The sequence below is a fragment of the Pundamilia nyererei genome, unplaced genomic scaffold, assembly GCF_000239375.1.
Source record: "Pundamilia nyererei isolate P.nyererei 1_Seehausen unplaced genomic scaffold, PunNye1.0 scaffold00163, whole genome shotgun sequence".
Classification (NCBI taxonomy): Eukaryota; Metazoa; Chordata; class Actinopteri; order Cichliformes; family Cichlidae; genus Pundamilia; species Pundamilia nyererei.
This window is the reverse complement of record NW_005187564.1, coordinates 456,059-470,270: the sequence shown is the minus strand read 5'-3', so window position 1 is coordinate 470,270 and position 14,212 is coordinate 456,059. Positions and strand designations below refer to the sequence as shown.

General features: G+C 39.4%; 1 protein-coding gene across 1 annotated transcript in view; it reads right to left on the bottom strand.

Moving 5' to 3' along the window:
• thsd7ba (thrombospondin, type I, domain containing 7Ba) overlaps positions 1-11,545 on the bottom strand; it is a 189,621-nt gene extending 178,076 nt beyond the window's left edge. The window contains exon 1 of the mRNA XM_005745722.2: positions 11,451-11,545. The gene's annotated coding sequence lies outside the window, so the exon portion shown is untranslated. The remainder of the gene's footprint in view (positions 1-11,450) is intronic.
• Positions 11,546-14,212: the final 2,667 nt, after the last annotated feature.

The window sequence follows — 14,212 nt, the reverse complement described above, 5'->3', positions numbered from 1 at the left end:
ATCAGGTACAAACACTCGACTGAATGTGAGTGGAAAAAGTAGCCAGTGTCCAAAGAAAAACTGAAAACTTTTCAAAAAGTCCAAAGAAATATTGCTCAAGACCACTTTAAAAATTACAAGAAATTCTGACTTTTTTTTCGAGTGAAACAAAGTACACAGTAGTCAATGTAACTTCAGTATAATTAGCATTTATAATAAGCATTAAATAATTAAAATGTAAAAACTCAGAAATATGATGACTTCTTTATCTTTCAGTTTCACGTCAGATGATGTTTCCACTCACACCACAGATCACTGCAAATACTAAGTCGCTGGATGAGATAGAGAGTAAATGCATTGCAAGGGAAATCATATTTGGCTGTGGTAAGACCAAGTGAGCAACACCGGATTTTTCTTAATACACTTTTTAAAATATATTCCCATCTCATTAGTAATTTCAGCTTGAAGACAGCTTCTTATCATGGTAAATTAGACAAGATGCAACAGCAGCATTTAAAAGAGCCTCAGCAAATCAAAAGAACGTTGATCTTAAGCAGCTCACTCTCACCTCTTCAGTCTACATTACTAAGTCTTAAAGTACACGCTCCCTTTAGTTGCCAGTCATTAGTTGTGCCATCGCCTCTTTCTGAATCCATATCGCACAAAAGACTGTTCAAAACCGATTCGAACCCTGAATATCAGAGTAGCATCGCAACTGACTGACTGCACATTTTCATAAGCAGAAACGGCATTCTTTCATCAGGGGTCGTGCGTTCTGTTCAGGTGAACAACTCCATTCCTTTCTCATTAAATGTAATTACCGCTGACACCTCAAAGACAGCAGCAGAATAACCAAGCAAAAAAACGCCAATTGAGACAGAATGTCTGTACAGAAGGCCAAGAAAAAGACACATTTGACCATTAAGAACGAATTGTATTGCTGCACTAATTCTATTACGCGCAAGGAAGATTTAGTGAATATAGCCAGTGATCCAAAGTTAATTGGGGTGACAAAAGCAGGAGATCTAAGCTAAAGGCCAGTGAGCTGACTGGGTTTTCTGACAGACTCCTTCAGCTGCCTGACAACTACAAAACAGCCAACGAATAACCTGTGTGGCCAGATGGAAAGAACTATAGACAAATAAGCCGGCTACTTGACAAAGACTCTTAAGAGAAGGCATGTTCAAGCTTCTGCATTTGTATTCCAAGTGGATTGCAGTGTGGGGGCTAATGTAATTGAAAACTGTTGGGGTGTTGGGGGTCAGCAAATTCAATAGACTCTGGGAAAAAAAAAGTGTTTGTGTTTTGGGTAGCAATGTGAACTAACAACAGCCCTGCAGAGAATTATGATTCTTCTGTCCAAATAATAGCTTCCATCCTACCCTCTATCAGTTTGATGTGAAGAGGAATAGGAGCATGAAATCATCACCACTAACCATGTCAAGGGTAGCATTTTCTAAATGGTTTCCTCTAAGAAGGATTTCTTTATTTTAATGGAGTCAGGTGTTTTTAAGCTTAGGTGAAAAAGGTACATTTTTTAAGTTGAGGTCAAAAGAGGTAACAATTGTTTCCAAGAGCCACACTTTGGTAGTTTATTTGTGAATGGGATCCTAATTCAACCACATAATTTTTATAGAAAATTAAAGGAGCAACAAAATAAACCATTTGGGGGAAAAAAAAAATTTTAAAGTCACCTTTTATAGTATTGTACCTCATAAAAGTTACACCATGATGCAAGTCTATATACATATCTACAGTGTGTCAGCTAATGTAGCAAGATAAATGACTCACTGGAAGCTCCAGTTACTCAACAAGCAAACACAGCAGCAACCTCTCAGGGGTTAGAAATGAAGACAATGTGGAAGTGCCAAAAACTTTAGTTGTCACGAGTGGCCATCTCACGCTGGCTCTAAAAGCAGGTCTGTCCCCACAGAATTCCATGTAAAAATGGCTAATTTTGCAGCAGGAATAAGCATATTTACAACCTGGTTCAATTTGGTTTTCTGTCTAACATACAGACTATAGATGTACCTTTTAGGCTCTCTAGCATTAGTTGTAACTTAGCATTCTGCCTTCGCTAGAATGTGCTCACGTCTGGTTCTAGAAAAACCATGTTTCTAGCAGCCACAGTTTTGAAACTGCGGTATCTGAGTGCATATTTTAAAAGTAATCTTTGAGGATAACCTGCATATACATAGCCAAATGCTTGCAAGGTTTTTAAGTAATCTAGAATTCACCCTAAAATGAAACCAAACTCATATCTCCATTTTCCAGGGATAACTATCAAAGCAGTTTGTTAAGCTCCTTATTTATGAAAATCCATCTGTGGATTTTCTTAGGAGTTTATCTAACTAAGGTCGCAGGGTTGTGAAGCCTATGCCGATGCCCCATCTAAACTGACATTTCCCAAAAGGCGTCACTAGTTCATCACACAGAGAAGCAGGCAATCACTCACACTCACTGCCAATTGATCCATCATAAATGTCTTTGGTGCCACAGGAAGAACACACAAACTCCACACAGAAAGTCCTCGGCAGCAAATTCAAATCGTCTTCCTCTGAGGAGACAGTACTAACCACTGTGCCAGAAGTGTAAAAAAACGACATCTTAATATCACAAGAGCTCATGAATATAGCAATCAGACAAATAGTTGCTTATATAAACTGCAGTAAATGAACACATTTCTTTCCCTATTACTCTTCCCGAACAGTTTATGCCGTACTGCAGGTTACCCCAGATGAATGTAGTAGCTGTAACTGTAATTTATACTCTGTGCATACAGCATGTTTGCACTAGATGTGAGAATATTCTTTTTGTGGAGCTGAAATATGGAACCACCACTTGGTTCAGTTGTTAAGTATAGGTTTCCATTCTCTCCATAGACATTTAAAAAAAATGCTAAAATAGCAATTGCTTTGAAAAAGCTGAAAATTGCAGCTCTCTAACATACAGGGAGTGCCGAATTATTAGGCAAATGAGTATTTTGTCCACATCATCCTCTTCATGCATGTTGTCTTACTCCAAGCTGTATAGGCTCGAAAGCCTACTACCAATTAAGCATATTAGGTGATGTGCAACTCTGTAATGAGAAGGGGTGTGGTCTAATGACATCAACACCCTATATCAGGTGTGCATAATTATTAGGCAACGTCCTTTCCTTTGGCAAAATGGGTCAAAAGAAGGACTTGACAGGCTCAGAAAAGTCAAAAATAGTGAGATATCTTGCAGAGGGATGCAGCAGTCTCAAAATTGCAAAGCTTCTGAAGCGTGATCATCGAACAATCAAGCATTTCATTCAAAATAGTCAACAGGGTCGCAAGAAGCGTGTGGAAAAACCAAGGCGCAAAATAACTGCCCATGAACTGAGAAAAGTCAAGCGTGCAGCTGCCAAGATGCCACTTGCCACCAGTTTGGCCATATTTCAGAGCTGCAACATCACTGGAATGCCCAAAAGCACAAGGTGTGCAATACTCAGAGACGACCACCACTGAACAAGACACACAAGCTGAAACGTCAAGACTGGGCCAAGAAATATCTCAAGACTGGTTTTTCTAAGGTTTTATGGACTGATGAAATGAGAGTGAGTCTTGATGGGCCAGATGGATGGGCCCGTGGCTGGATTGGTAAAGGGCAGAGAGCTCCAGTCCGACTCAGACGCCAGCAAGGTGGAGGTGGAGTACTGGTTTGGGCTGGTATCGTCAAAGATGAGCTTATGGGGCCTTTTCGGGTTGAGGATGGAGTCAAGCTCAACTCCCAGTCCTACTGCCAGTTTCTGGAAGACACCTTCTTCAAGGAGTAGTACAGGAAGAAGTCTGCATCCTTCAAGAAAAACATGATTTTCATGCAGGACAATGCTCCATCACACGCGTCCAAGTACTCCACAGCGTGGCTGGCAAGAAAGGGTATAAAAGAAGAAAAACTAATGACATGGCCTCCTTGTTCACCTGATCTGAACCCCATTGAGAACCTGTGGTCCATCATCAAATGTGAGATTTACAAGGAGGGAAAACAGTACACCTCTCTGAACAGTGTCTGGGAGGCTGTGGTTGCTGCTGCACGCAATGTTGATGGTGAACAGATCAAAACACTGACAGAATCCATGGATGGCAGGCTTTTGAGTGTCCTTGCAAAGAAAGGTGGCTATATTGGTCGCTGATTTGTTTTTGTTTTGTTTTTGAATGTCAGAAATGTATATTTGTGAATGTGGAGATGTTATATTGGTTTCACTGGTAAAAATAAATAATTGAAATGGGTATATTTGTTTTTTGTTAAGTTGCCTAATAATTATGCACGGTAATAGTCACCTGCACACACAGATATCCCACTAAAATAGCTAAAACTAAAAACAAACTAAAAACTACTTCCAAAAACATTCAGCTTTGATATTAATGAGTTTTTTGGGTTCATTGGGAACATGGTTGTTGTTCAATAATAAAATTATTCCTCAAAAATACAACTTGCCTAATAATTCTGCACTCCCTGTAAAGGAGAGACATGCAATATTTTTTTCCCCCAAACTTGTACCTTAACATGGCACATAACTGTAACAGCAAGACATTTCTTGTGTTATCACAATGTTTTTGTTTTTAATGTGCCATGTTATGGCATTAAATTCTCGACCCCAACCTGACCTAACCCAAAATATTTCGGATGCCAAATAAAATGACAGGAAAAGGTTTAAAGAAGCACCAGATGCGCTTAAAATAGCATGATATTTATATACAATCCCATGTGATAATGTAGAAAAAGAAGAATTTAAACTCACACAGCAAACAAGCATTCCTTTAAAACCACCTGAAGACAGCAGGGTGTAAGTGCATACCTAGGAGGAAAGAGTTTTTTAAAGTTATGTAACTCTTTAAAGGCCATACTCAGAATTGGAATTGAAAACATATCCTGGAAACATCACAGGGAAGCTGCAAAGCAGGGTGGAATATGAATTACTTTTCCATGAATGGCCCACACATGCTCAAAATAAAATAAATGGCAGCTAGCTTAATGATATAACTGCATGTGTCATGAGAAAGGTGCTTTCAGATGGAAGCAGTCTCCAATCTGAGGTCCACACCCTGCCGCATGTGAGAAACAAACACACCATCTGGGGTATCGATACAGTACATGTGCGCAATGAAGTAACCATGGGAACAGCAGAGTAATCAAACCCTCATGAAGGGATGTTTTCAATCAACAACAATGTATTCCCCACTCACTTTACTAGAGCAGTCCATAACAATATATAAAAGACATCATGCTCAATTCTGCCACCAGCTAATTTGATAAAGATAGCTAACTTTGGCTAGCATCAACACTCAAGCTAACCGTTCGCAATATTTAGTTTGTACAATTAGGATATCACATTTCTACTTTATTGCTGCACCATTTTTCACTGACACACACATTTACAATATTGCTAGCTGTTGACACAATAAGAGCTGCTTTGATAGTACTCTGCCTTTACACAAAACATTACCAGAGGACACGGTCACAAGAGTACATTCTTCTCGTCTCAGAACAAACAGCTCGCTGAGCCTCCCTTTACTGACATGTGCCTTTTAGTTTATATCCCTGTAAATTTAAATATGTACATTACAGCTCCGGGGCAGTCCAACCCGGCCAAAATTAAATTTTCCTCCTTCTTGTGACCTCAACATAAAATGTGATCTCTGACAATTGTGATAAATCCCATGCTTCCACGGTGCGTGCACACAAGTCCCTCACTGCCCGCATGCTTCTCATTAAAAATGAATTGAATAGTAGCGGGTGTCGCTTTTCATGTGAAAAGGGTGTAAAGCAGTAAAGTGAGTGAAGGGGGAAATATATTACAGCCCAGAAACATTTTGCAGGCATACCAAACCCCTGAAGTGTTCCTGTTGGTTACAAACTGCTTTTGAACTTCCGTGATTTGATATTTCTCGAGATGAAGACATTGTCAAAACACATCCTGGCAGTCCTCTCCACAAAGTATTCAAATTAAACCATCAAAGGAGATACGTTATATTTTCTTAATGCAGATCTGTCATATAGAGTAAATAACTTTTAAAAAATTCAAGGGGATGCCTTTTTTGCTTTGGTTTGTGAATGCATTAACAGGGGAAAATAAAATCAAAAACATGTTTGCTATTTTTTTTAAAATATTTATCACAGTTGCATTTCAATCAGGAAAAAAACAGGACTTTCTTCACTTCAAACAAACAAACTAATGGACATACTTTCAAAAGGCCAATTTGGTTTCACCGATGACAGCCCTCTCTAAGACAAAGATTTATTTGAGGGAATTTCTACTATTTTATAGAATCTCTAACAATCTGTTGAGATGGTCAATACAACCATCCAGTATTATGTTGGGAACATATGTGCACATGTTTGTCTTGTTGTTCACTAATTTTAATAAACCAAAATGAAAAATAACAGAGAGGTTATCCAGTTAAATGCATGCCTTGACTATCAACTGACTGATTAAAGTGATTATGCATATATATCATTTGAGCACACAACAGTGTATCCATCCTGGGAAACTATTCCAAATTTACCAACTGTGAAATTACGTCATCATTTTTGTCTGAGTATTTAAATTAAAATAGTACAAAAAAACCACATATACAGACTGATGGACTCTTTACAACCAATAATCAACTTTCCTCCAAAACATTGTCACAATTTATTGCTCATAGCCTCAGCATGAGCCGTGCCTCTCTGTCACAGTTGTGAACACCATATTCACTGCAAACAACCCTTTTGAGAGCTTTTCAGATGCATCTAATCCTATTAACAGGGAGGTGTAATTGACAAATAACTTTGTACTTGCTCAGCACTCTCATTGCATCATATTACGGCAGAATAAACTGTAATATGAAGAGCCCTTAGCGATAAAGAAGTATGCACTAAGCCATCTGTCCTTTATCGTTTTATAATGCCAACGCTTTCACATAAAGAAAACAGTTGTGTAACATTTTACTTGCAGCCCAGAACACTTGCTCACAGTTCATGACTTCAAAAGAGAACTTATGTTTATTATTTAATACAAATGGAAGTGGCCACATGTGCTTGCTATACAGACGGAGAAACTCTGATCACTGTGATTTAGTCAAAAGAAATATTTTAATGCAAATTTGTTCATAAATATCACTTTGATTAGCTATATTATTTGAAACACCATAGGCATTTTCAAATACAGCATACACCTACACAGTGGAGAAGTTGCACTCAGTTAAGTTGCAATCACTGACTGCTGTTTTTCTCTATAGAGTTACTTAAGAACAGTCTGTCTGATCAGAATGTGGGGCTGAGACACAAAAACTTTGGAGAAGAATTATATTTTTAGCTGTATTTTATTACACGTGATCTTTCTAGTTTGTGTGTAATCGTCAATCATCGACCACGGTAAAACCACCTGCTATCTTTTTCACATCTTTCTTATGCCAGCTCTGACCCATCAGAGCATGGACACAGTGGGTCTGCGATATCCTGTGGTGTGTGTGGCACCAGGCTTTTGGCTGTATATCCTTTGGTTCCTGGTTGCAGTATGGGGCCTCTGTGGATCTGGCTTACATCTTGCAGATAATTGATCAGATTGGGATCGAGGGAGTTTGAAGGCTGGGTCAATGTCAATGCTGTGGGAGTGTGATTGATCTGGAACAATCCTTAAGTGGGTGGTCAGCCACATGAATACCAGCACACATGGAGAACATTGCATTATAATGAGATCATTTGTTTCACTGGTCAGTAGTTATAATGTTGTGGCTGGTCTGTGCATGATTTTGTAGGTCAACTCCCAAGACTGAAAAAGGAAGCCAATGTAAAATACCAATAAGTGCAGTATCCATCGAAATCTACTTCAGTCTGGCTCCTAAATACAGTCCATTGCCATAGAGTCCTTTGTTAAAATGACATCTTTACAAGGTTAAGAAACTTTACATGCTTCATATATGACTTACATGGTCCACAAAACTGGGCATCTCTCTGGATAGCTTCCTTCATAATAACTGTAATATAACTGCACTGTACTTTTGTGGGCTATGGGCATGGCCACTTTGTTTTGGGAAACCTGCCAATCAGTTTGCTGTAGCTACAGGTATCTGATGCACTCAACGTCCACTAATGGGAGACACTGGTAGACCTTTCCACCATGTTTGCCGCTTTGGTGGCCTTTGGAGCTTTTTAATGGACCTATCTGACAAAATCACTGCCTGCTGTGGTACAGACCATCCACAAAGTTTTGCTAAGTGAAGTTCTACTATTTTAATCTCTTACTTTGTGCTTATTAGATGTCTGTACCTTCATGTCCACCCATGCAGCTTCAAAATCAAGCTGATAGCTTATCACTACATCTTATCCCAATATAGCAATATCTGTCTTTGAAAACTTAACAAGGTGCTGAGTGGTGAAAATGTGCAGTCTAAAACCAATGGGTGACTTTATGTTGGGTGCATCTATCTTCTAGACCCATGCATGTGTGGAAATGTACCTTCAGCTCATCTCAATCTGGTGATCAGTCAGACAGCAACTATTGTATGGATTGCCATGTACAGACATTCAGAATAGTAATAAGAAGAAGGTTTATTGTGCTTGAGTTGCACAAATGCTAGTATGCTATAATGTTAAACCCAGATGGTGAACATGGCAAACATGACATCTACTTTAATAGCCAAACATGTCAGTATCCCTGTGAGCATATTAGCTCAAAGCACCTAACATGTGTTCTTTAACAAGTAAAAATGGGCCAATCCGTAAATTTAAATTATACAGGGACTTTAAATGACATAGGGGCACACTGGAGACAAATATACCTTAAATTGGAGAATTCATTGCTCAGTTAGCGTTTCCCTGGGCTGACTGACTGCCAGGTGAAGTCTGATTGCCAAGAAACGCTTCCATCTACTTTACAAACTGTAATCTAATCCTCCTACCTTGACTCCTAGTTATGTGCCCTTATAGCCTTGTAAAAGATTAATTATTGCATAAAGCCACCATTATTAGTAGCATCCCGCGATGCTGCAAAAATGGATCCAGCACACAAGTGATACCTCAACCCCATGCACATGTGCATGCAGACACATGCACACTCAACCTACACAGAAGTCACACTTTTCATTCCAAATATTTCTTTTTTGAAATCAATCCAGTGAAATCTGTGGGGTCCCTCTGTCTGTAATTCAGCCACCTCCACCAGTATAAGTGGGCACAACACGCTGCCTGCCTCCTTGAGTCCAATATACCACCCTCATATTTCAATCAATAATCAGGTGGGGATACAATTAGTAACTTGGAAGGCTTGTGAGAGTCACGTGACGGATCAATCGAGCAGAGAGGCGGCGCACTCATTGAGGTGATTCACAGCCCAACAGTTTGTCCCACGCTCAGCCTGAATCCATGCCGTCTATCTTCTTTATATGAAGCTTTCAAGGCTGGAAATATGCATCTGTCAAATGTCCCCCATTACTCCGGCTGCCTGTCACACCTGGGGCAGCTCACAACCAACCAGAAAAAAAGACGGAGTGTAGCTGTCAGCACAGAACCCTCAGCGGACTGAAAAGGCACCAGCTTCCCCATTTCTCTGTCTCTCATTTCCTCAAAACGCGGATATTTTTCTGGGTCTCCAGCTGAATGCCGGGTTAATGAAAGAGGCTGTGTCAGGCAAGCTGAGGCAGCTTCTTTTTGCTCTAGAAAACATTAACACATTTGGTAACCTATATGGCCAACATACAACACATACTGCACAAAAGACGTTTACATCTCTTGGTTTGTAGTTCTGTCACTGATTTTGTATCATTAACAGATGTCAAAAAAGCCTATACCATGCCTTTCCTCGTTGCTGTGTGCAGTGTGGGTTGCATTGCCAAGCAAACAGCATAAATGCCTCAGAACTGTTGTGAAATATGGCAAGTCTGGTGAAAATGAGCAAGTTTTCTGTGTGTGTGTCCATAAATTAAAATGCAGTTTCAGCTCCAGCTGTTAGTGTTTCCACTGCAGTGTATCTGGTTGTTCTCTCACCTCAACAACCAGTGTCTTTTCACATCACAAAGCTATTTCTCTCATTTCTCTCCACAGTCCAAGAGAGCGCTGCAAACTATGTCATGAATGAAATATAAGCACACCGCTGTATTACTTATGAGACCCAACGCAACTTTGCTCAGAGCTATTTTCAGATTTCATTTAAATTCATCAGTATGATGAATATTCGTACGCCACAGAAACGACCAACAGGGCATCGGTCCTCGAGAAAATATTAGCTAAAGATGAACTTGAAAGATTACTTATCAGCAAAGACCACCTTTCAACATTCATCATTACAGCAAAGGCTCTCTTGCAAAGGTGCTCCAAAGCAGACAAACCCACCATGAGACATGATTTAAGTGACACTAATGTGCTTCACTGTTGCATTGCACAAGTACAATTGCATGGTCCTATTGTTTATTTAAACTTCAAAGGCTAAGCGTTGCTCATGGGGCAGTCTTAAACTCATTTTAACATCTCCGAAATGAGGGAGGCAAAAAGCACGGTCTGCTTCTGTAATTTATGCAAATTTATATAGTCATTTGCATTTATAAAGATTACACTTTGAAAGGGAACTGTTTTCACAAATGCTATATCCATGACCAGCAATTACTATATAGTTAACACTATGACCTAACCTTCTCTTATAACACGCAGTTGTAGAAAAACCTACTGATTCTCTCACTTGCTCATTTCAGTAGACATAGATTTTCAATGTAACCATCTTAAGCCAAGATTAAAAGAATACATAAAAAAAAAATCTAGTCAGTCATACTGTATAGCCTCAGATGTTCTGACACACTCTGAAGAAGAGAAAAACTGTTCTTGCATAGAACACTAATAGCTTTACTATCGTGTTTTTCTTTGCTGTACACAAAGTCACATGTGATCACTCTATAAATATACCAAAGAGAAAAATATCTTTGTTCAGGAAGGATGACAGGTCCTGATAAACTGCGTCCGCTGGGCACCTGCCGATGTGTGAACACTTGAGCTTCCCTAACTCTTAACTCACTTTGTACCACCAGCTTCGACCAGCGAAAGCCCTTTTGCTTCTCTGTTTTGTCCCATGCTGCAGGCTTTATTTCTCATTCTTTCAGCCTCATTGCTCATCTTTGTTTAATGCATAATATCCGTGTTTTCCTTTCTATCTAAGGGTATATTCAGTCCTACCTATCAGGTACACTCCTCTGCCTGAAGTAAAATTCCTGAAGTTGTTATTGTCACAACTTATTTGCAATAAAAGCGCTTACAAAATGACATTTGAGTTCCTCAACTTTGCTCAGACTGTCTCTCCTAAAATAATCAGACCTCCACTTCAAATTCATCACGGCAAACAGAGCAAGGAGAAACTAGAAATGTGGAGAAATCAATTTGTCCACTACGGGAAGCAAGCAACCAGGCTTTATGCTTTAAATTTTATGAACCCTCATTGCAAAGCGAAGAAAAAACAAACCAAAAAGAAAAAAGGGTCTTACCTGAGCTCTTGCTGATGCTGATGCTGTAACAGATCCTATCTGTGTCTATGATTCAGAATCACAGAGAAAGAAGGAGAGAGAGCGAAGGGGGGAAAGGCAAGGAGAGAGGAGGGGCAAGCAGAGCGCAGAGAAAGAGAGGGAGCAGGAGGAATCAGGGAGAAGGCGAGAAAGTGTCTGTGGACCAAACGGGAGAAATAGCCAGAGAGGAGACAGCAGGGATAGTGGTGCTCTCACACAGCGCGGCGTTACACTGAAGGGGATGTGCTGGCTCTCGGAGGTGGTACTTCTCAGCCAAATGACATCTGCCTCCCTCTTAAAAACCATTGGCTAAAAGGAATGATTTCCTAATAAGCCATCCCTGCTGTCTCCAAGTGAACACACCCCCTCCTTCTTTCCCACTGCATATGCATACGCAGATGTATGCACACCCACCCACTCCAACACACACATAGACACGCATACACACCTACACATGCACAAAGACACAGACTGATATTCTTTTTTCCGTGCAGTTTGCAAAGATTGTCTTTGCCACTTCATTTGCCCTATTTTTCCTCCTCCTAGGCACTTTCCCGTTTCTTTATTCTCTGAGGTCCCCCGCTACACACGCATTGTCATTTATCACAATTGTTGCAGAAAGTGTTTTTGTCTTTCAATTCAAAATTGCTTCCCCTTTCAACTGTGTCTTTTTTTTTTTTTTGCAGGATACTCTTTGCCTTTTCCAATAGCTTTCAAAAACTTAGACACTATAAGTGGCGCTTTGTGATCTATATATTGTAAAGACTTACCCTTTTTACCTATGTTGGCTTTTTGGCCATTATGGAGAGAATGGCTCTTTAGCTCTTTTAGCTTGTAAGAAAAAAATAACTCATTCACTGCTTTTACTTTTAATAAGCGTTACTAACTTTTGGAAGTTTCAAATGCGGTCAGGTCTTGAGCAGAAAACCACAGAGTTATAAACGTTACTTCAAGTTTATTGATTTATTCTAACTTTTTTAATTTGTTACAGCAATCCCACTTTCGCAAATGTGTGGGAGTTATAAAAAAATATGAAATTCTTAATATGAATACATTACATTATTAGAGTTTTCAAGTGGTGTTACTGAATAAAATGAGTAATTGTGAGTACCATCATGAGTACCATCATACATTCACAAAGCAATTTTTGGAAGGTTTGCTGGCATAAAAAAAGATGATTTAATGCATTTTCATAAGAAAAACTTTCCAGATATGCAATTATTTAACAGCTGGATAAGTAAAATAACACGTGAAAACAGCAGTGTACTGTTTATTACAATATTTTGCACACTCAATATATGCTGGGATTGTGCTTTTATTGCCATTTTTACTTTCTAACATCCACGGTGCAACATTAAATGTACTGCAATTAAAAAAAGTCTACAAAAAACAAAACTTTGAAAGATTTCAATCTGGCCAGTGATCCACACTGAAACTTGGAATGGTGGTTGTTTCTTCAGTCACATCATTAACATAGAAGTGCGCACCATGAATTTGATCGAGAGAATTACACGAAAGCAGCCTCCACCATTGTGTTTCCCATCCAGCATCTTCATTCACTGCCCTTCTCACCCTGATTGTCATTGCAAGTGTTCCCTCTTCCCCAAAATAAAATCACAATTTTAACACTGTGAAGGAGATCTGGTGCACATCGCAGCCATTCAACTGCAAATCTTGAGACATGTCGCAGATGATCTTTAAAACAAAATAATCTCAGTAATAATTTACTCTTTCCATTCGTCTATGAGCCTGCAAGCAGTAACTGTTCAAAAAGAGCCATTACAGCAAAACAGAGTCATTTGTTATTTAAGCAGCAATTGGATTAAGTATGGATTCTGAAAACAACAAATATCTGGTCTGATAATCAGCCAGGGCAGTAATGGGGTGATCTCTGCTAATAGTGTCAAATTTACAAACAATTATCACCCATTTTTCATTTTCCATCAGTTCTACAGCTTAATCTAAAATAAACTCAAAGTGAAATCATCAGCTTATCTCGTTAGCGCTCACTGGCATGCGTAGGACTGACTTTAATGCTGTAACACCTTGCCAAATATGGAGTTATCTAGCCGCCTTTTTTCTTCTTCTGCTACTCCCTTTATGGGTCACCATAGCATATCATATGCCTCCATCTCACCCTGTCATTTGCATCTTCTCCTTTCATGCTGACCTCTGCATGTGATCCTTCACCACATCCATGAACCTTCTGTGTGATTTTCCTCTTTTTCTCCTGCCTGGCAGCTCCATCTTCAACATCCTTTGCCCAATAAATCCAGTAACCATCCTCTGCATGTGCCCATTTCGGCCTTGCCTCTCTAGCTTTATTTCCAAACCACTCAACCTGAGCTGTCTCTATGATACACTCATTTCTAATCGTGTCCAACCTGGCCAGTCCCAATGAAAACCATAACATCTCCAGCTATGGCTCCTGTCTTTTTGTCACTGCCATTGTCTCTAGCAGATCTGGTGTTCTGTACTAGTTAGTGAAAATAATAATGTTGAATATTTTTTTGTTTTTTGGTTTGTTTTTTGCAAACCAAGATCATCCTTGTCTACTATGATGTTTAGACCCAAGCTCAGAAACTCTAATGACATTAGTGACACCATAAGCAGTTAGCCTATTTTTCCACATACTGTACAACTTTTTACAGCCGCTGAATGTAAAAGGTCTCTGTAATTAAATATTAACAATGGAGCTGTCAAATTATGGCTGGCATATGGCTGGCACTACTTTGTATGCTGCA